This window comes from Myxine glutinosa, chromosome 8 (genome assembly GCF_964187855.1).
Source record: "Myxine glutinosa chromosome 8, kmMyxGlut1.1, whole genome shotgun sequence".
Lineage (NCBI taxonomy): Eukaryota > Metazoa > Chordata > Myxini > Myxiniformes > Myxinidae > Myxine > Myxine glutinosa.
In genome coordinates this window covers 33,430,135-33,452,708 of record NC_136268.1, presented here as the reverse complement: position 1 = coordinate 33,452,708, position 22,574 = coordinate 33,430,135, and the positions used below count along the sequence as shown (strand labels likewise).

At 47.5% G+C, this 22,574-nt stretch overlaps 1 protein-coding gene and 1 long non-coding RNA gene across 4 annotated transcripts in view; one reads left to right on the top strand and one right to left on the bottom strand.

The window, feature by feature from the left end:
- The window catches only part of LOC137432048 (microtubule-associated protein RP/EB family member 3-like), a 97,936-nt gene that overhangs the window by 20,877 nt on the left and 54,485 nt on the right, over positions 1–22,574 (top strand). The window lies entirely within an intron of this gene.
- LOC144893150 (uncharacterized) lies at positions 10,323–11,683 on the bottom strand. The gene is made up of 2 exons (XR_013624212.1): positions 11,563–11,683; positions 10,323–11,417 (listed from the first exon to the last, which is right to left on the bottom strand). It is a non-coding gene; the product is annotated as an uncharacterized LOC144893150 (long non-coding RNA).

Sequence of the window (22,574 nt, the reverse complement as noted above, 5' to 3'; positions counted from 1 at the left end):
CTAAGAGGGAGGAGCGCGGGGTCGGGGTGGGGCGGCGTTAAAGCAGCGCTTCAGAGGCGATGACGGTAAGGGCCACCAGCCAACCAGTGCTCGAAGGGCATGGCGTGATAGGGCGTGGTAAGGCGCGTCTGGTAAGTGCTAGAAGGTTCGTGGGGCGTGCCTATAAAAGTCACTGGACAAAGGACTTACGAGGACTGACTCGCAGAACTTTGGGGACTTACGAAGAGTGGTGAACAGGACTTTGTCAGGACTTGTGAGAGAGAGCACGAGGGAGAACGAGGAGGACTGATTGGCACGAGAGAACTCGCAAGGGGAGAGCGCACGCGAGAGGACTGTGAAGAACGTGATTCACAGCGCTCGCTTTGGAGGCATTGCGCTATATCTCAGTATTACGTACGCGCCGAAGGAAAGGCAGCCAGACGCGCCGGTGGCGAAGATCGCCTGTTCAGCCACGTGAGTGAACGCGGCAATAACCGCCAGTGCTAACCGCCAACTGCCAGAGCCCAGACCCTACCGTTCGCCCCGTATTATCCCGTGTGCGCCAAACGACACGCGGAGAGCTCCTGCCCCTCGACTTACAATCTGCCCGGGACGAACCAGAGGCCGGAGGGAGCTGCACGAGAGCCATCGCTGAACGTGGTGAACGTCATCCTGCATCTGCAAACCCTGTGTGAGTGTGTCTGTGTGTGAGACGGGCCCGTTTGTCCTGGGGATTAAGTTAAGACTGTTTTTAAGGCTGCACTGTGCCCTCTTTTCTGGGATCATTGTAAATAGTGTAAATAAATCCTGTTACTCCTTTCTTCCCAATTCGATCGCCTCTGTGATTTCTCCATTGGCTAAGCATGGTACGAGTAGGATCGCTAGAACCGGGTTCACCAACTAAATGGCACGGATCGCGTGTACGCACCGCTCGGCGTCTCAGCACGCGTGATTCGTGCTGGGCTAATTTCCTCTTTTCTGGGCAGCGCGAGTAATTGGGTAATAGTGATTCTAGTCCTACGACCCTATTTCGCGCTGTCCGGGAAGGACGTCATAGGTCCCGGGTCCCGTCGGCCAGTCAAAGACAAGGGGACTAGTCCCCCCTTGCCAAACCAAAATTTCTTTGGACAAATTTGGCCAAAATTATGAGCGACCAAAATTTAGTATAACATCCAAATTAAATTCGTGCCATGGCTAGCCAAGACGGTCAAATGCCGTTGGGGGTCAATGATGAGGTCGAGGGAGAAGAGGTAATAACCCAGGACCCCCGGGAAGAATTAGAAGAAATGGAAGAGGCAATTGATGAGGGTGCGATAGCAGAGGTAGCAGGGGAAGAAAATGGCGGCGCCTCGCACGTGGTGGCGAGGGCCGAGCCCGCAGCGCCAATAGATATGGGCCTTTTTATGATGCAACTCAGGGCATATATGGGAGAAGAATTAGGTAAATTGACTGAAAAATTGGATGCCCGGAGTGACAAATCAAAGAGGGAAATAATTGACGCCTAAAATAATGACATAAACAAATTAAATGGGAGAATGGACATCCAAGAAAAAAAGATGGATGTGCAAAATAACCAATTGAAAGTAGAGGGGGACAAATCAAGGGCAGAAATGAGAGAAATGAAAGACGGGTTAAATAAATTGGAAAGCAAAATGGACGCCCAAAAGAACGAATTGGAACAAATGAGGGTGGCATCTAAGAGGGAGATAGAAGAAATGGGGGAGGACATAAGGCGCGGGTTGAGCGAAGAGGTCGCATTGGTACGCGACGAGGTAAAGCAGGGTGAGGAACGCATGGAAAGCGAGTTTGACCAGAGCGCAGTTAAGTTGACCGGAATAGAAATCGCGACTCAGGGTTTGGAAAAGCCGACGGCCGCCGAATTGGAAAATTTTATGTTATGTGCACCGGCGGTCGTTGAGCTAGAAATAATTGAAATAAAAGAAATAGTTGAAATTGGGGCCAAAGAGAAGGCAGAATTAGAGATTAAATCGAAGGAAGAAATGGAATATGTGCAAAGTCCGTGTTCGCATTGTGATGCCGTGCTGCCTAACCCCAATGAAAGCTTGCAGGTGCTTCTGTGGAAAAGGGTCCCGAAGGTGAGTGGGAGCGTGTATGGCGCGAAAATGTTTGGCGCAGAAATGTTTGGCGCGAAAACATTTTTGGCGCGCTTGGGATCGCGACGTAACCCGGGCGCTCGTGGAAGGTCCGTGGTGCGATGTGCGAGAGTGAATGGCGCGCGTGTGCGAATGGCACCGGAGCGTGAGTGTGTAACAGGAGAGTGTGTTACAGAGTGCGAGGAAGAATGTACAACGGAGTGTATGTGGGAAGAGTGTGGAACGGAGTGCGATAGAGTGTGCAATGGACGAGGAGCATGACAGCGGATGCACACCAGAGCGTGTTGAGAGTGTGCGGGAGTGCACACCAGAGCATGTGATTGGGTGTGCAACAAGAGATTGCACACCCGTGGGTAAGTGTGCGGTGATGATTGGGTGTGTGCAGGAGTGCACACCCGTGGGTGTTAGAGGATGTAACCAGAGAGTGTGCACGAGGGTGTGCGATGGCTGAGTGTGTAACGAAGTGTGCGAGTAGAATGAGTGCGCCAGGGGGTGCGCGAGGATGTGTAATAATGGAGTGTGTGAGTGGCGTGAGTGCGCCTGGGTGGTGTGCACCTGAGTGTGCACGAGAAGAGAATGCATGAGAGGGTGCGGTAACAGAAGGCATGGGGTGTATGAGAGGCGCTGGAGCGCCTCAGTGTGCGAGTAAGGAGCGGGTCGCGTGTGGGTGTGAGAATGCGGCTCAAGCATCGACCCAGACCGGGGGTTAGCGCGTCGTGCGACGTATAGCCGACTCGAGCCTTCGGTGCGCTGGGTGCTTTGTGTGCTGCGGGGACCGGCGGGGATCGTTGCCGCGGCGGTCTCGCAAGGAGCGCTGTGCACGATTCGTGCCGGGCCCCGCCCTGTATGGTCGGTGCCGCGCCTGGGCAGGAAAGGCGATCGGCATGATTCGAGGGGGGGTAGGAGAGATCGGAACCTCACCCCCTGGCGGGCGCGGTGCTCCGACCGGGGGAGGTTGGGCCATCGTGCCGGGGACCGAAAGGCTCCGCGCAGGGATGGCGCCTGGAACCTAGGCCCAAGTATGCCTCCTCCCCTGAATCGAAAATGCCGGGCGGACTCAACCAACAGGAGACAAACCACCCGCATGCATTGCTCGGCTTTTCGAAGCCGAGCTGTGAGGACGAAAATGTATTTCCGCACCGAGAGGCTCCAGTATAGCGGATGATTAGCAATGATGTTGGCGAATGGTAGCTTTACCATTCTTTTTATTTGGGGCACATGAGCTATAGATTATGGGGTGGCAGTAAAAACTAGCCGAGGGCAGGCTAGGATATTGTTAGGGATTTAGAAATGACAATAGGAGACATGAGATTTAAGTAGAGACCTTTGTACAGGTAGAGGGGACGTCGAGAGATTAGAAGGATGATAATGACGTGGGAGTGCTTGGTGTAAAGGAAGACGGGAAAGCACGAGTTTTAGAGGGAAGTAGTTAGTTAGATGATGCTGTGTGTGTGTGTAGAAGTGTATAAGTGGTGTATTGAGGACAAGTGGAATTGTGTTGAGTGAATGGACTTGCATGGTGTGCAAGTGGGGAATATTTGGTGTGTGGAATGAGTGGTGTGGAGTGCATGGTGCGAAGGAGTGGTTGGGGGAAGATGGACCCCCTTCACGAATACCCGGGGAGGGTAGTTTAAAGTTAGGTAGAGGGTTTAGGTAAATTGTTGGATATTGACATCTGTGGTGCAGGAAGTAGCAGTGAAGTGCTTGGATGGGTGCATGAGTCAGTGACATGGCTGGGCATGTGGTTTAATTTGTAGTTATGGTTATTGACCATAATTGTCCAAATTGGTGTCCGGAGTAACCAATTCCCTTGGGGTTCCAATTGCATGCAGTTCGAATCCCTTGGGGGTTATGCTCGGAACGATACCAGTTGGGAGTTATGGTCATTGAACATGACATTACGTCACCAACTCCCTCGGAGTTTCAGTTGCATGTGGCTCCAATTCCTTGGGGGTTGTGGTAGTTGCGTTACCATTTGTAGTTACGGCACTCCGCCACTGGTAGTCTGTCGGCCAGGTGAGGCTGCAGGTAGGCTCTGGGAGCCAGTTAGAGTCAGTGTAGTGTTCAGTGGGGCCCAAGGATCCTAGGAAAGGACCCGGGTAGCCCAATGCCAGAGAGGGCATCAGAGGGGTGAGAGAGCCTGGAGGGGCCTTCCCCAATTTAGGGTAGTCGCAAGGAGCAAGGTAAGCTCGGGTGGCGACTTCAGTGGCGGAGGTGCGCAGGTAGGTAGACCTGCTGGTGGAGCCACATGACCCAGCCCCGAAATTGTGCAAAGGCACAGATTGAAAAATTGGGGAGTGAGACCCAAATTCATGGGCACCACAGGGTGGGTCAATGGGAATTGGTTTTTAGAACCACATAGAGTAACGATGGCCAATTGAATTGGCAGGGCAAGACCCCGGGTAGTGTAACTGAGTTAATGTTATTAGAGTATAGTTAGGATGAGGAATCTCTGCGCAACATCCACATCCACTCACCAGAGAGACGGAACTCCACACCAGGCTTTGTAAATGATTTGGATGGTAAAGACGCATCTCGACGTGAATGTGACATTGTGTTTATTCCATCTCTTCCTTCTTGGGAGGGATTGGAAGACGAATTTGGTTTAGAGGGGGGTATGGGAGACAGAACGTAGTGACGAATTTGTAAATACAGGGAAGGGCAAGGGTAGTGTAGGCTGACATGGGGGGTTACGAACGGTTAGGGACGAGCTTTCTCTGCTCGTTCTTCCGCGCCCCTCATGTTGCATTGCCTTCCTTTGATGTGTACCTTTGCGTCCTTTCCTCTGCTAATTGTGCTTTGTCTTCCTCCCCACCCATGGACCCATTTTGGAGGGGAGTGTGCAGGAACCCTGAACTGTGCAGCTGCAACTGGCTACACATGTGCTGCGGCGCCCCTGCTACCTTTTGCTGCACCAATACACCTTATGGACCACACGTTCTGTGTGGCCTGGCATCTTTGCTGAGCAGACATTTGCTGCAAACGTTACCTTGCACATGCGGACCACTGGTTCTAAGTGGCGTCGATGTCACGCAGTCGGACCACCTAAGATTGGCCCTGCTGGCAGATAAAAACGAACACAGTTTGTACAGTATATTCTGGTGTGTCAGGAAAGAAGACCTTCAAGTTTTTATTATGGCACACCGAAGACGAAGCAGGAAGCAAGAAGAAGCAGCCAAGCAGCAGCCAAGCATCAAATATGACATTTGAATGGTGATTGTGCATTTTTGTGTATTGGTGCATTCCATTGTGTTTTCTCCCCTCCAAATTTCTTTCCCACAAAAGAACAGGTCCTGGGTTATAGAGATGTAAATAATTAGCTTAGTGTTGTAAATAACATGCTCCCCACCGGCATTATGTTTAGTTTGAGAATCAATTCCGCAATTCGGTTAGCTGTGGGTGTGAGTCTGTTAGTTAGTACACAACGCAGTAGGTGGGACACATCTCGTGTTGTAAAACTGTCACACACAGGGTATTAGATTAAATGTAGAGGGAAACCACATGTAAGTGTCCCAACAGAGTAGTCCCAAACCTTTCTCAAAACCGGTCGTTCTCACCTGTGTGGGTTCGACTCGGGGACGAGTGTGGCAAGGGAGGGGGGCAGTGCGACGGTTTTGAGATTGGCACATATTGATCATTAAAGGTTAAAGGGTTTCCCCCCATAGTTAGTCCACGAGCAACACGTAGGCCACCTCAGAGTATTAGTTATGTCATAGTATGTGTAAGTATAGGCCATTTCCCCCAGTAATATCTGCGTTGTGTAAAGACGAGTTTAGGTCCCTTGCATTTTGCATCCACCCTCCAAGTTCCACCTCCATGGGCATAATTGATCCCGCGCCCCATTTCGCTGACCCCCTCAGTTTGTTACGCTTTGGCTACCCGCAGCATTTGTTATGCTTTGGCTGCCAGCAGCATTCGCTGCCCTTTGTTCGCTCACTAGTCGAGTAACACGAGGTAGGCCTAAGAGGGAGGAGCGTGGGGTCGGGGTGGGGCGGCGTCAAAGCAGCGACTGTACAGTCACGTGAAAAAGTAAGTACACTCCATGTAAAGTTTTGACTTTTTCAACATATTTCAACATACAGCTATTTGATCTTCATTTCAACAATATTGATAGATAAAGGTGATATAATATAACAAATATCATGAAACATTTACATTTTGTAGTCCATTGTATAATTTAAATAAACATAAATGCAAATTTCGCATGTGGAAAAAGTAAGTACACCCTTGGCTCTAATAGGTGGTATTGCCCCCTTTGGCAGAAACAACCTCAAGTAGGCGTTTCTTATAACTGTCTACCAGTCTCTGACATCGACTGGGAGAAATTTTTGCCCACTCCTCCATGCAGAATTCTTTCAGCTGTGCGATGTTTGAGGGGTTTCTTGCTTGCACAGCTTGTTTCAAATCCCCCCACAACATCTCGATCGGATTTAAATCCGGGCTTTGATGTGGCCATTCCAGAACCCTCAATTTCTTTCTTTTCAGCCATTCCTTGGTGGATTTACTGGTATGTTTAGGGTCATTGTCATGTTGCAATGTCCACCTTCGGTTGAGCTTCAACTTTCTGACAGATGGCCTCACATTATCCTCAAGCACCCTCTGGTACAATGAAGAATTCATAGTGGATTCTATGATGGTGAGCTGCCCAGGCCCTGATGCAGCAAAGCTGCCCCAGACCATAATATTTCCACCACCATGCTTTACAGTTGGTATCAGGTTCTTGTGGTCAAATGCTGTCTTTGGTTTTCGCCAAACATGTCTTCTGGTACTGTGGCCAAATAGCCCTACCTTTGACTCATCTGTCCAGAGCACATTGTTCCAGAAGTGCCGGTCTTTGCCGAGGTGTTCATTGGCAAACTTTAGTCTTGCCCCCTAATGTTTTTTCTGGACAGCAAATGTTTCCTCCTGGCACACCTCCCATGTAGATCAAATTTGTGCAGCCTCTTTCTTATGGTTGACTCATGCACTTTGACATCAACAGTGGCAAGAGCTACCTGTAGGTCCCGTGATGACATTCTGGGGTTCTTAGAGACTTCTTTCAGCATCTTGCGGTCTGCTCTCGGGCTGAACTTGCTGGGGCGGCCTGGCCTGAACAAGTTGGCAGTTGTTTGGAATCTTCTCCACCTGTAGATGATATTCCGGACAGTCGAATGATTGATTTCGAATTGTTTGGAAATCTTTTTAAATCCCTTCCCAGACTCGTAGGCATCTAACCTTCTTTCTGAAGGCCTCAGAGAGCTCTTTTGATCTATGCATGGTGACGCTGCACACTTCAACAACAAAGGGCAAACCAAACTAAATGTCTGAGGTTTAAATAAGACAGGTTCCTCCAAGATCCTCTCACGATGTTCTAATCATTTGCACCTGAGCTGGTGCACCTGATTCTAATTTTAGGTATTTGAAGTAGTGATAAATGTTGGGGTGTACTTACTTTTTCCACATGCGAAATTTGCATTTATGTTTATTTAAATTATACAATGGACTACAAAATGTAAATGTTTCATGATATTTGTTATATTATATCACCTTTATCTATCAATATTGGTGAAATGAAGATCAAATAGCTGTATGTTGAAATATGTTGAAAAAGTCAAAACTTTACATGGGGTGTACTTACTTTTTCACGTGACTGTATATATATATATATATATATTAGGGTGGTGCTCAAAATAATTTTATTTACATATTTACTGGGACATGGCTTTATGTTGTTCCTTCTGTTCCAAAATGAAAAGACACCAAATATGAAAGCAATCTGATTTTATTTCGGGGTGCCACATCAGCCTTCAAACTAAAGGTGTCTACAAAACTTTTCTATATATGGATCGAAAGCAAAACCAGAAGTTTGTTTTATGAAAATCCACCCTCCACTCACTTTCTTTGTATTCTAGCAAACACAAGTTACAATAGCTGCACAAATAGCACTATATTGCTATGAAAACTCAAATTCAATGATAACAATCCAAATGTTCAGTTCATAAAATGAAGAGACACCATATCACATAATATTAAAAAACCCAAATATAATGAGAAATGTAACTCCTATTTCTGGGCCTGTTTCACCACTGTTGCCTTCTTGGCATCGGGGTACATCTTCCTGTGAGCAGCAACAACTTGGAGCAGAGCTTGCTTTTGCTCTTCATCCTTTGTAAGGAGCTTATTGTAGTCTTGTATCAATGCGACACCCCTTTCTGCCCTGTCGTTCACCACGACTAAGCCACTGGCGGCTTTCTTTGCTTCCTGAAAGCTGGTTTCCTGCTCCCATGAACCAGGATCCTTATCCATCCAATCAGTTGGGGTCCCTAGGATGCTGAAGAAATGCTTGGTGTGTTTTGTTATGAGGCCAGCGATTGACAGGGCGGTTCCTCGTTTGATAGCTGGTCTCTTTGGAGAGGGGTTTTCACCGTCATTTTTCAATGCTTCAATCATATTGATCTTGCTTTCTTTGTCAATTCTGGTGTCAAAGAATGCAAATGCCACTAGTACTGGGCTCATGTACCACGTGTGGCGGCCAAGTGCCTTCAAGGCTGCCTGAGCCATCTTCTGATTGATTTGTTCAAACTTTTCCAACTTCTTGAAGAGGTTAATGTCATTCAGGGGAGCCTCAATAGCTTGTGGAGCCCGAAACCAAGCCTGTACATACACAAGGCAGACAAAAATGTTGAAGGCTCGGAGTTCTCTCGCCTCTCGAAGTGTCAAGTGGAACTCTGACCGAAACATGAACACCTGTAGTGAATATAGTGCTTTTGCCATCCATCTGGCTCTGTGCATTGCTCCTGGAGCCATGATCCGGATTCCACGAGGTGGGATTCCTCCCATGTAGATGACAGTCAGTTCTAGGAGTTCACGATAATCATCTCGTGGCTGCTGATCTTTCAAACACACAAGAACGTTTTTGCTTCCAACACAGTGTCTACAGATCCCATTGAAGCCTTCCTCTCTGAGAATTGATCGTGAAGAAACTTCCTGTCCTCGGGGTTGGTGATTATGGCCTCCGAATCTGCATGCCTAAGATCAAACGTCTTCTCCAAGGAGGCCTTGAAGGATGCTTCCTTTTTCTCTTGGGTCGCACCACCCCGCTTTGCACCTTTTTGGAGGCTCCTCCATTCTTCATATAGCCTCTCCAAACGATGGATGCAGTGCTGCTTCGTCGTTGTAGGTAGGTGAGCTTTTTCCCAGAACTTCACAACCTCTTCAATGGTGAGGGTTGCACTCTCCCGGGCAGTGCGATTCTCCTTCTTCAGGTGATGAAAAAACAGGACAAGAGATTGATGCACAGTCGGGAGCTTGGCACCTTTGATGGCATCTCCAGAAGTGGACCCAATGAGATACACATTATCCTGAGCCCGAGTTTTCAATGAAACACTGGTACTAGCACATGCCATATCTGCAAAATAAGCAAGAATGTGGGTAAAATCCTGTTAATTCTTACTCCACAGGGTCACTCTCTACAAAAGAGCCACAGTCAATAAGTTAGGCCTACATATTACACACTAAAAAAGCGTACCCCTGACCCCGGGAACCTGTACAAAACATGCATGAAAATTGCCCAGATAGTGATCATAGGAAGTCTCAAAACTGTATGTATAATATATTGTATATATATAATGTATAATGTGTATTTATGTATATTTATTATTTAATGTATATTTACTATATATTTATTTTTAATATTATATTTAATGTATATATATAATTATGTATTTATTTTGTGTATATACAGCCCAAAAAATGGGAATTCCTATTTTTGCATGGGGGAAAATTCATCACTGATGTGGCACCCCTAAATATTATTGGATTCCATTCACATTTGGTGTGGTTTCCTTTGACACCAAAACGAACAACAATAGACCATGTCCCGGAGAAAATCTGCATTTTGCTTTTTTGAAGCCCACCCTTATATATATACATATATATATATATATACATATATGTATATATATATATATATATACATATATATATATATATATATATATATATATATATATATATATATATATACATATATATATATATATATATATATATATATATATATACATATATATATATATATATACATATATATATATATATATACATATATATATATATATACATATATATATATATATATATACATATATATATATATATATACATATATATATATACATATATACATATATACATATATATATATATATATGTCGGTCGAAGACCTCAAGGGAAGGAAGAAGAAGAAGATCAGAGCAACAATGTTTAATAAAATCGATTACAAACACACAGTGTGGAGCAAGGCTCGAGAATGCACCGCCTAACACGCAGCGGGCAATTCCTCAAGACACTCGCTACAAAATAAGCAAAAAGACATTTCATATATAGCAAAATATCAGACAAGAATCTGCGCTACAGACAAAGCAAACCTGGGCCATAAAGACCCACCTTCCCTCGTCCCTTCCTGAAGAAGGCCAAACTTAGACAAAAAGATGTAAGCATAGGATAGGCTGAGCCTTTTTGGCTCTTTATCTAAACATATCAGACCCGAGCGCAGGCCGAAGAAAATATTCTCATACACTAGGCTAAATGGTAGATGAATGATTGGATACACATGCTGAATACAATAACTATCAAAGGATGTGTAATGTCTATATTTCTTTCCAAGGTTGGTTACATCCTTGATTTAGGAGACATACTAGAAACTACAAAGATATATAATTAATTATTCCCTTCGTGAAGGAGGCGTTTGGCGACATGTTTTCCCTGTACGTGGGTCGCGAGCATTTTATCTACTGTCTGGCACCTACATTCAAGGACTTGTTTACTGGGCTAAGGATCCACCCTGCACCTCGAGCCTCGAAACCACATTTTGTCCACTCGCCTCTGCCTGCAGCTGAGTTCAAATCAGTTTTCAGAAGCACGATATATAATTTCAGATGTTATGATCAATTGAGTCATGGGATTTAAACCCTAATGGCTAACAGTTCCTTCCTTTGTCTTTACAAGACAACTCCTTGGAAAGACACCGTATACCCCAGTGGTCAGCATCCCAATTAGTCACATGCCAGGCACGACATAGCGTCACGTATGCTCAAAGAGAGATACCGGCCCTAACTGGCCGTCTAACATTCAACGCATAAATTGTTAGCCATAATTCGCGACGACGGCGCCTGGTTAAGAGATTGCTGCCGCCCGGCCGGATTCCGAATCCACCCTCGCAGCGGCGTAGGTGCGACCCGGTTGCCAGCCAGATTTAGGGCCCTCCTTATGCAGGCGTGGTCCTCGCGAATTAGGGCAAACAATCGACGTCCAATGCCATCAAGCCTTGTACATGTGATTGCTCTGTGGAAGAAAAGGATGCACATTCGTCATCACCAATATCCATCTCCTCATAATCACAAATCTCCATCTCCACATAGTCTGTGTCAACGTCAGTATTCAAAGTGTTGGGTGTTTTAAGCTGAGACGATCCCAAAGTGGTTGTTACGGGTGGTGTAAGTGGTGGTGAGGGTGGTTCTCCCGGATATCCCGGATACATGTTTGCCATCCGCTCCTCACTGCTGGCATAATAGCAATAGCTCTTAAAAGAACCTACACTTTCTAAATCACAGGTATACATCCCAACTAAAATCATAATCATTATCAGAATCCCAAGCATCAATAGGTTCATCGATTTCAAGCCAGGAATCATAGATCCCTAAAGCCACATCCTCTTGCCACGAAACGTCGAGGCCATCAACCCAATCGTGGGGGTCCGAGACGATAGAGTTGGCTGGTTCACCAATGGCCTTTGGATCCTTCCCATATAGTGAAAGTAACATCCCGTTGTTGGTGGTGGATGGGGTCCATCCTGTGAAACATTTTCTCACACAAATCATGATTAGGGATTTCATTATAACTACGGTGAGTACGATTCCCACGATTATGGCCAGGCCTGTCAATAGCCATTTTACAATGACCCCTGTCCATCCTCTGAACCAGGCTGATATGCTGGACCATACATTATTGGCTTCTTCCCTTCCCTTTCGGCTATCCGTGAGATCCTGGGTCGCGGCCTTAAGCCGACTGATTGAGGCCTCTATGCCTCCCGAGTGATCTGGGATATATGTGCAGCATTTTCCATCAATTACCCCACATACTCCTCCCTTTTCTGCTAACAACATATCCAAAGCCACTCGATTCTGCATCACCATTGTTCGCATATGCACTAATTCGTCTTCCAATTGTAGTTCTGCGATTCGGGTTTCGTTTCCAATTCGTTCCATTACTAATGCGAGACTAACTATTCGCCAATCATTCATAATACATAAGAGGCGTTAGCCAGTACACGCAAGGGGTTTCCCACACAAGTGTCACAGTCATCACAAAAATCAATACAGGCATCAGCCAGTTCCCACAAGGGATTTTTCAACACAAGTATCACAGTCATCACAAAAATCAATACAAAATTCTGAAGCGCGGTCACATCTGCCTTGTTGAAGGACCCATTCAGGTCGACGGCCTCTATGGTCAAGATCATGGTCTTCCGACGGCGGTTTCTTCATTGTCCATCCTGAAAAATACTTTCTTACACACACCATGATCAAATTCCTAGCCCCCCGTCCCACCAATTGGCATTTAGTTACCTTATCTCTCAGATGGTTGGCTTATTCATAGCCGCATTTCCTGTGTCGTGTCTGGAAATTCGAATGCCATATTTACTTTCACCAATTTCCGAAAATACCTTCCTTTTAATCATCTTCCCTACATCTAATAATACATGATTTACCAACCATTTCCCCCCCCCCCCCCCCCCCCCCGTGCAAGCCAACCCCTTGTATCACCTTCTTATCACGAAACAACAGTCCATAACTAACCACTTTCCTTTATTTCCTGCCTTTTCCATTAACTTTTTATAACCTTTTCCTCCACTTTCTCATCAATTCCTGCAGTCACCTGTCATTGACAAATAATCCATCTGATTCGACTTTCCACTCCAATCATCTTTGCACTTTCCATGACCTTCTTCACACTTCCTTTTAAACCTTTTCTTCAGACACGACCCACATGAGTTATGAATACAATTTCCCCTTTCAGGCACGTGTCTAGCCACTCACAAAGTGTCCATAAGACAACGTCATCATATTTCACACCTCAGCTCTCGAGACCACCCAGGGGTCCCTTGAGAGATGCATCCTAATGTTAATCAGCTCTCGAGAGCTCAATTTTGAACCGGGGTAAAACCAGCAATACTCAATTCTGCCGAGCAAGAGGCCAGAGCAGTATCACTCCCTCTTCCCTCTGCCCACCATAACTGGCAGACGGACAATGGCGAGCCATAAGCCCCAAAATGACATTGCACGAACCCTTTCAATATCTGTCTAAACCTACTGCCATTTAACGACGCTTCCCAGATGACGGCTCCCATACACTATTCTGGCACAAATTGTTGCATCCCACAGATGCCACGATTATTTGAACAAATTCATTTTCCTAATCCACCCTTTCAATTTTCATTTCAATTTAAAGTCAATCCAATGTCCTCTAATACCTCTCTTAGCATCCCATGCACCTGTTGCAGACACCTGTTTTAGCCTCTGGCCCCAGATAACTCTCTGCCGGTAGACCTTAATGGTTTGGTCGCCATATGCATATGTCTCCGTGTTCGCCCATGCCCTCATGTCCCCAGTGCTGGCAAAGCGGTATATTAAACTAAGTGTGATTGCCACCCCTAGCAGGCGGTGGTGCAGCATCCTCGATCTGTAGTGGTGCGTTTGAGGTGTCTGTGTTTGTGGGTATGGCCAACTTACAATGTGTGGCATGTACCCAGGACGACTTGCCCTCACAAAACACCGCTGTTGGTGTGATCAGAAGAACTTGGTATGGCCCCGTCCACCTTGGTTCGAGCGCAGTCTTACGGGTGAAATGCTTCACCAGCACGTAATCTCCTGCCTCGAAGGTGTGGATAGGCTTGCTTGCTGGCTCCGGCAGGGCCTCCCGAACACGTTCATGTATGCTGCGCGCCACATGGGATAGACCTATGCAAAACTTTAGAAGCATGTCATCCATGATAGGTAATTCAAGGGCTGCCATATCCACTGGCGCCGATACCGGCAAGCTCATGGGCCGACCCATTAATATCTCGTGCGGAGAGAGACCAGTGGTGCGCCCTGGAGTAGAGCGCACGCTCATTAACGCTAGGGAAGGGCCTCCGGCCACTTGAGGCCTGTCTCGTCGCAAATCTTTGCCAACTTACCTTTCAGTGTGCCATTCGTTCGTTCTACAAGTCCCGCCGATTGCGGGTAGTAAACACAGTGGAACGACTGTATCACTCCCAGGGCCTTTAACACGGCTTTAATGACGTCACCTGTGAAGTGCCCGCCCTGATCGGATGACACTTTCTGCGGGACACCGAATCGACATATAAAGTGCCGCAAAAGGCACTTGGCCACCGTTATAGCGTCAGCCCTGACGCATGGGTAGGCCTCCACCCACTTGGTGAACATGTCCACCACTACCAATACATGCTTAAAGGACATACAAGGCGGTAAATTGAAAAAATCGAACTGGATATGACAGAACGGCCCGACGGGAGCCGGGTGACCCACGTTGTGGCGGCGTCTGGGGGGTGCCCCCCTATTATGCCGTTGACATATAGCGCACGAGCGACAGACCATGGTAACCGCAGCCGAAAGGCCTGGTGCTGCCCAGGTGGAAGTGACCTGCCTCATCACCCCCCTATGGCACACATGGCCATTTTGATGCGCCATGCGTGCCAACCATGGCAATAAAGCTCGCGGTGCCACGGGTTTGTCATTAATCGTCCACATTTGTCCTTCCGCGGGGCGCTGAGCTCCCAATTTAATCCAATCTTGATGTTCTACGTTTGAGGCCGCGGCTTGTAATTGTATTACATCGAACTCTGTAGGTGCGGATGTCGGAACGTCTGTCTGGGCGGTCGCTTTAGCGCCCTGTTTGCGCGTAACTACTGGCATATTATACCCAATCTGTTGGTTTGCCGCTTGTGCTGCTGCTTCGTCGGCTCGGGCGTTTCCACGGGCCACAGCGTCGTCTGTACGCTGGTGACCTCGGCATTTAACTACAGCTATTTCACGTGGAAGCATAATACTATGAAGCAGATTACGCACTAAGTCCCCATTTTTAATGAGTGCTCCCGCTGAAGTGAGGAACCCTCTCATTTTCCATATGGCCCCTTTGTCGTGGACCACTCCGTGTGCGTATGCCGAATCAGTATAAATTGTCACTGCCTTTTCCTCGCTTACTTCGCACGCTCTCGTGAGTGCGTACAGTTCAGCTTGTTGTGCTGACCAGGTGGGCGGGAGGCGGCCGCTTTCGACCGTCTCCGTATCCGAGCATACTGCGTACCCAGATAACAGGGATCCGTCCCAAGCCCGTTTGGCTGAACCATCGACGTAATAGGTGTGATCGGCTTCCTGTAGCGGTGTGTCCTGTAAGTCAGGCCTTACTGTTGATATTAATTGGACGACGTCCGTACAAACGTGCGGGATTCCCTCCTCCTTTGTTGGCAAAAGTGTCGCTGGGTTAAGAACGGTACACCGCATCACCGTCACGTTGGGTGCCATAATTAATGCCGTTTCGTATTGCATCAGTCGAGTGGCTGTGAAGTGCTGTGTGTTTCGCTGTTGTAGTAGTGTATGGACGCAATGCGGTACCTGTAAAAGGACAGCATGTCCCATTACTATGTCGGCCGTCCGCTCAACTGCGTATCGGGCAGCCGCCACGGCTTGTAAACACAGCGGAAAGCCTTGTTCTACCGCATCAAGCTTTTTGCTGAAATAGGCTACCGGACGTTCCTTATCTCCATGAGTCTGAGTTAACACGGATTGCGTGAATCCCCCTACTGCATGGGTGAAAAGTGTGAAGGCCTTTTTATAATCGGGAAGGCCCAACGTTGGGGCCGTTACCAGGGCTCGTTTGAGTCCTTCGTAGCAGCGTATTCGATTGTCCGTCCAGTTCACCATCCGTGGCTGGTCGTTTTTCGTCGCCTCATACAGAGGTTTTGCTAATAACGCATAGTCAATTATCCATGTACGACAATACCCTGCCATTCCCAAAAATCGCAACACCTCCCTTTGTGTACGAGGCAACAGGGTTTCCATGATGGCCGTGGCCCGGCTCGCGTTGAGCTCGCGTCTCCCATGCGAAATCGCGTGTCCCAAGTATGTAACTATCTCCCGCACAAATTGCAATTTTTCCCGGCCTACTTTGTGGCCTTTCTCGGCTAGCGCATTTAACAGCGCTAGTGAATCCGTCTCGCAGGCTGCCTGGGATGGAGAGCAGATTAATAAGTCGTCGATGTACTGCAACAGCACCGAGCCGCCTTCCAATTGGACATCTGCGAGATCGCGGTGCAGCGCTCGTGAAAACAAGGTGGGGCTATTTGCGAAACCCTGCGGAAGCACTGTCCAGGTGAATTGTCTCCCCCGGAAGGTGAAAGCGAAGAGATACTGGGACTCTGGAGCTATTGGCACTGAAAAGAAGGCGGAACACAAGTCTATGACTGTAAAATGTGTAGCATCTGGCGGAATGGAAGTCATCAAAACTTCTGCATTTGGTACAACCGGATGAATACCCTGAATTATTTTATTAATCTCTCGCAAATCCTGCACAAATCGCCACTTTCCTGTCATTGGTTTTGGCACTGGGAATATGGGGGAGTTACATGGGCTGTTGGTTTCGATTATTATTCCTTGCTGCACGAGCGATTCTATCACCGGAAAAATGCCTGCGTCGGCCTCGTGCCGAAGTGGGTACTGCCGAATGTGTGGTAAAGGTAACCCTTCTTTAATTGGAATCACCAACGGAGGTGCATTCCTAATGCGCCCTACTTCATTCTCGTGTTGCGCCCATAGTGACGGGGTGACGGTGTTGAGCAATCCATCGGAGTCCCCTGGAGTCGTGGGGACCGCCCTGACCATATGTGCCGCTTTGGGTGGCAGTTCCACCATCTCAAATCGAACTCGTCTGTCTTGAGGTGCCAAATTAATTATGAACCCTTCATTGTTGTCCAACTCATGGACCGTTCGGTGTTCAACATTGTATCGACGCCTTACTGGCGTTTTCCGCAGTCGGTCCATCATCCATCCAATGCTCTCGGATGGCCATCCTCTGGCGGTGCTAAGGGTAACATGCGCTACCATCCCCTCGGGGTACTTAGCCTTTGATCTCTGGCGTGGCGACAAGGTTACCGTAATCCCAATGCCCTCTCGGCCAATCCATATGTGTGATAATTGAAGATCAGAGGTTTCCTCTAAAGCTGCCGCAACCATGTCTAAATAATAATCATCGCTTCCAGTCGCGTCATAACATGCGGTGCAATGCGGCGGATTATATTTCAATTTTGTGGCTATGTGGTGTTCTTCTAGCCAATCACGAATTTCTTGCGTTTGCGCGCCAATCGTGTTGATCACATGAGTCCATGTTGCTAAAGCCCCTTCCTCCAACCGCCACCAATACACGGTGGGGCTGGCGCGCTGCAATGCCATCATTAACAAATCACGGTTCGATTCTCTGACGTCGACGTATACACCTTCCTTGGTGCACGCAATGTTACAACCTAATCGACACAGCAAATCCCGTCCTAGTAAATTAGTTGGGGCAGTAGTGGTCATGAGAAATGCATGCTTAGCTTCTAGCGGTCCGAACATTACTCGGGCCTCTTTTGATACGGGGAGAACTTCTAATTTTCCTGAAACGCCCTGGATTTGGACGCTTTTGTGTGTCGGTTTCAAAGTAGGTAGTTGTCCCTTATTGATACAACTGCGAGTCGCACCAGTATCCACTAAGAATTTTAGTGGTTGTCCATTTACATCTAACGTCGAGGTCGGTTCCTCATCTGGGGTCATTGTTATCAATGGACATTCCTTTGGCGGCCCGCATTCGTCCCGTCAATAGGCGTTTCCATATGACGGCCCTTGCTGTCCCTGGGGTCTTCGTGGTCCCCTTGGATAATACATATATATATTTTGTTACGGCCCGCGGTTAAGGATGTTGGTTTGCCGAGCGGATGGCACCGCGGCCTAACAGTTACCCCGACTAACCCGATTCCCGAACGTTGGCCGGATCGTGCCACAGATATTCAATATGGAAAAGACAAAAGCGACACGGATGTGAAGAAGAATTTCCCGACCCGGATCTCAGTCAACGGAACATCTTCTCTTCTGGACTTGGTTATGACTAACTTCCCTGAAAATGTCTGCTGCTCTTCTTCTGCTCCAAACGGATCATCTGATCATGTCCTTGTTAAAGTGGACATCTCTCTGACCATCCTCAGGGAGCCTGCTCAGCGTCGACGAGTCTGGCATTTCACTCAGGCCAACTGGCACGGTCTTCAAGCAGCCATCAATCATCTGGACTGGTCTCCCATCTCTACCACCTCTGACATCAACTCATCCTGGGAATTCTTCCAAAGTAAATTGCTCTCTCTCATGCACAGATTTATCCCATCTCGTCTTTAGTTGTCATACCCTTCCTCCCGTCCATGGTACACGGAATCTTGTGGTGAGGCTGTTGCCCAGAAACAACTAGCCTTCGTCTCCTGGAAAGCAAATCCAACGGAAGGAAATTTCATTTCCTTTCACAAAGCCCGAAACAAGTGTGTGTCCACCCTCAGGAGAGCTAGGAAACAATATCTCTCCGTTCTCAAGACCGAACTCTCTTATCTGTCTCCCTCTTCCAAATCCTGGTGGCGTCTGGTCAAATCCGTTTCTGGTGTTTGTTCCCCCTCCATCCCCTCCCTTACCTCAAACGGCTACACAGCTGACTCCGCACGTGAAAAAGCTGAATGCCTCAACTCTGTGTTTGCCTCTAAATCTTGTGTCCCAAACCCATCCCTCTCTGTACCCACCATACCCAGTCGTACCCTGCTGCTCCTGAACTCCGTGTCCTTTCCTCCTGACAAGGTGGAAAAGTTTCTGTCAACCCTCGACTCTGATTCTGCAACTGGACCCGACGGCATCAGCCCACGGGTCCTAAAATCCTGCTCTGCCGCTCTATCTCACCCTCTGTCTGTCCTCTTCACCCTCTCTTTTGCTCAAGGTCAACTGCCATCTGCTTGGAAATCAGCCAACATCACCGCTATGCACAAAAAAGGTGCAAAAACAGATCCTAGCAACTACAGACCAATCAGCCTTCTCCCAATTATCAGCAAAGTCATGGAATCCATCATTGCTTCGGATATGAAATCTTTCCTCTTCTCCAATGGCTTGATCTCTGATCATCAATTTGGTTTCAGACCAGGTCACTCTACTCTGGACATGCTGCTTCTGCTGTCTCAACAATGGATGGAGGTCCTCAATGCCAAACAGGAAATTAGAGCTGTCTCCCTCGACATATCACGTGCCTTCGACACGGTCTGGCACCCCGCTCTGCTCACCAAACTCTCCTCCTTTGGTATCCATGGAAATCTCCACGCATGGCTGGCGGACTTCCTCTCTAGTCGTCGTCAACGTGTGGCCCTGAATGGGTTTCTCTCATCTCCTCTTCCTGTTCAGGCTGGAGTTCCCCAAGGCAGTGTTCTGGGCCCCGTGCTTTTCCTGGTCTTCATCAATGATCTCTCTGACTCTCTTGAAAATCCTCTCTATCTCTTTGCTGATGACTCCACTCTCTGCCGCTCCATTCCTCTTCCCTCAGATCGGCAGTCTGCAGCCTCCTCACTCTCTGAAGACTTGGACAAAATCACAGACTGGTCAAACAAGTGGAACATGTCTTTCAATCCTGACAAATCTCACACTCTTACTATGTCTCTCCGAAAAGATCGACTGGACAACCCTCCCATCTACTTTCTCAACAATCCTCTCCAAGAAGTTCTGTCGCTCAAGCTTTTGGGTCTCACTATCTGCCATGATCTTTCTTGGGAAAACCACATTTCCAAGCTGGCCGCCAAAGCTGGTCCTTCCTCGGCACACCTGAGCTCCTCACCACATACAAGGCTTTCATCCGCAGCTCAATGGAATACTGTTCTCCCCTATGGGCCGGTGCTCCTGCCTCACACCTAGCTCGGCTTCACGCTGTTGAAACCAAAGCTTTCAGAATTATTGGAATCTCCCGCGATGAAGCTATCTCTGAGGGCCTTTCACTCACTCACCGCAGGCAGGTAGGTGGTCTTTCTGTCTTCTACCGACTCCTCTCCGGCCTTGCACCCCCAGCTCTCTCTGTGCTCTGTCCCCGAAATATTCCTACAGGTCGCACAAGATCTGCCAGCAACCCTCTGATGGTTAAACTGCCGAAATCTCGGCTCTCTGCTCACCTTCACTCTTTCATTCCTCTTTTCTCCCGCCTCTGGAACAAACTCCCTCACTCCCTTCAATCCCACTCCTCCCTCCAGGTCTTTAAAACAGCTGTTCACCACCATCTCTTATCTTCCCCCATCCAAAACCTTGATCTTTTCTACCCCCGCTAATTCACCCCAGATCCACCTTGTTTGAAATTCCAACTTCTTTCCTGGAAGTCCTGGCAGTGTCCATATGTTTTATACCTCTCCCACCGCCCCCTTCCCTTGCGCCCCCCCCCCCCCAAAGCCCTCGCCCTCTCTCAGATCTCTCGATGTCTCCATGTCTCTCGGTCCCTGCTCTCAAATGTTGTGTTTGTGTCCTTCCCCCTCTCTCCCCATCTTGTCTACCGCTCCCGATGTTATATGTTTTATGTGTCGGTTTGTCTTTCTGTGTGATTAATGTTCGCTCTTTCACGAGCCTCGATCTTGTATACAAAAAAAAAGAAAAAAGAAGAAGACGAAAAAAAGGTTGAAAATACTACTAAATTTATTCCTACTATATACAGGCTCAAAATAACCAAGGAAGAAGGAAAGATAAGAAAATAATTTACGGAAGATTTTAGACACAGTGCAACCTAGCTTATACAAACTTAATTAAATACCCAGGACAGAACAAACAAAGACAGACTCACGCGGGGAATGATGATAGGACTGGCGGGAGGTGGATGGCTGGAGGGAGAGGAAAGTCCAAGGGGTCCTGCAGCACGATCGGCGCGTTTAGCAGCCGCCGTTCCTTCGCGGCCCTGCTCAAAACCGCCGTCCAGGCCCCAAGCGGCTGTTGAGTGTTGTTGCTGCTGTGGCCGCCGCCGCTGCTGCTGCTGCTGTGGACGTCGCGTGCTTTGCCAGGACTACAACAGGCTTTGTGCTTCCCTGGATGATGATCTCCTTAATGTTCTCTATGTTCTTTTGCTCCCATGCCAGCCTCGGACTCTGTTCGGAAAAGCACCAGCTCAGGAACACACATCGGTCCACTTGATCAGCCGTTGCTGTCTACAAAGCTTCCTTGGGTGATCTCAATGTACTCTCGCAGTTGGTTCTCTCGCTTCTCCTGGATCATCTCTTTACACAACTCAGCAACTACTCCACTCTACAACGTCCTTGCGTGCGCGCTTTTATATCGCCTCCGGCGATCAAGCCGCCGGCCTTCAGGACATGCCCATCGGTGTGCTCACCTCGGCCCTGATTGGTCGGCACGGCCCTCTAGCTCCGCCCTTGATGACGATGGGCGGGCACGCCTTTCTTCCCCGACCCGAGCACATGTTCAATGGTGGTTTTGGAGGGGATGTAATTTGCAATCGAGGCTTGGCCATGACGAAAGGCAATGAAAGTTTTGGGAGTGGGAATGGGGAATGAAAGGAATCTACTCTATTTCACTTGGTGCAATGGAGTGTCATTTTAATGGAAGACAAAGCCTTAACCTAATACACAGAATAAGGAAATAAACTACTGAACAGGGATATTATAGTGTCCTTCATGTATGCTTTATTGAACTAACTACGGGAATGCCCTTTGACCTTTATACAACACTGGAGGCAGGAGGGTCCAGACTAAAGCAATATTCACAACAATTGGTATACAATACAACACAATCAAAAAAAAACTCAATCCTCATATCCGCAACAATATATATATATATATACATATATACATATACATATATATACATATATATATATATATATATATATATATATATATATATATATATATATATATATATATATATATACATATACATATATATATATATATGTAGGGAGCTGTAATGCCCCTCCCCCTTTGTATATCCTTGCTGCTTTACCAATTACCAAGTATAACCAATTATATGTTTTGTTTTGACTTGCTACTGTACTCTCTCATGATACTGAGTTCTTTCTACTGCATTGAGGATGTGTAATATCCTAATAAGGAGTTCTCTGCCTTTGTGCTCTGGCCTGCGTGGGCGCAATCTCTAGTTCCCCTTTCCAGGCCTTGAAGGCAACCCTTATCTCTCTTTGCCTGTTTCCTGTTTTTGCCATTATCTTGCAAGTTGACAGTTTTACGAGTGACCACTCCCCTTTGTACTTTCCCAAGCCAGCTGCTATACAGAAAGTTGTAAACATGTTGTCACATAATGCTGACCATCTCCTTATCAGAAGCTAACCCATGACTGGCCTTGGATGAACTTCCTTTAATTAACTGAACAACAGGATGGGACTATGGTGGGG